A 956-nucleotide genomic window follows, 5' to 3' on the forward strand; every position below is an offset into this window, starting at 1 on the left:
GGTATAGCTACCTGTAACATATATCAATGTCAGCAACTTTACAGGAAATTCAAATTATGTAATAGTATTCAAATATCCACACTGACAGCAGATGGAGTCTTGTGTTTTCTCAACCTCAACAGAATGTTTAAAAATATCTTTTTATTTTATTTCCATCTTGTGAGAACAGATCCAGCTTGATATCACTCACATGGTTTCTAATTTGTATTAAAATATTTCAGCAGTACCCTTATTTTAGCACTTTTCACTTGAAGTATTGCAATAAAATATGATTGTGCAAATTGAAGTTCCTGTATCTTGCATGCCAATTAAGTCTGAATGCATAAATTCATCATTCAGCTAATTTACCAAAACATGAATAATAATGATGTGCAAAAATTTCATTGTGCTCAGTAAAGTATGTTAACCATATATGTATTAGCTAGGACTTGTGAAATATTGCTTGTAAAACACTGGAACTTACACTGCACTTTTATCATACCATAATTTACCTAATAAATCAATTACGTACAAATATTACAAAACAATGGAGTTCATTATAAAACCATGTACAGGAAAGTGTTTTAACATTGAAATGTGGCAATACATTGAACTTGAAGGCAGTAGGAAACACAATTTAAATCTGAAATAAAATTGGTAAAATTTGTGTATATCATACTTGAAGTTCATGGAAGGGTTTATAGAAGGGCAACCAAGTGTTAAAAGACTATAAAATACATATCAGTGCCCTCTTCATCAGCTTAAATTCCCTGCAATCATCTCATTCCCACTAAAATTGTGGAGTGAACTGAAAAAGTGGGTTTATATAATTAAATATTTAAAGTTTGATGGGTAAATAATTTCAACATAAATATCACAATCTCTTGCTTTTTGTTTGTTAGATTGATTCATTAATATGGTACGTCGCACACTTCGTAATTGTCTTGGTCACATGACAATAATGTGACATGGAAGTG

Source organism: Ylistrum balloti, unplaced genomic scaffold, assembly GCF_031769215.1.
Source record: "Ylistrum balloti isolate Yb309-2 unplaced genomic scaffold, AGI_CSIRO_Ybal_v1 Utg370326, whole genome shotgun sequence".
In the NCBI taxonomy this organism is placed as follows: Eukaryota; Metazoa; Mollusca; class Bivalvia; order Pectinida; family Pectinidae; genus Ylistrum; species Ylistrum balloti.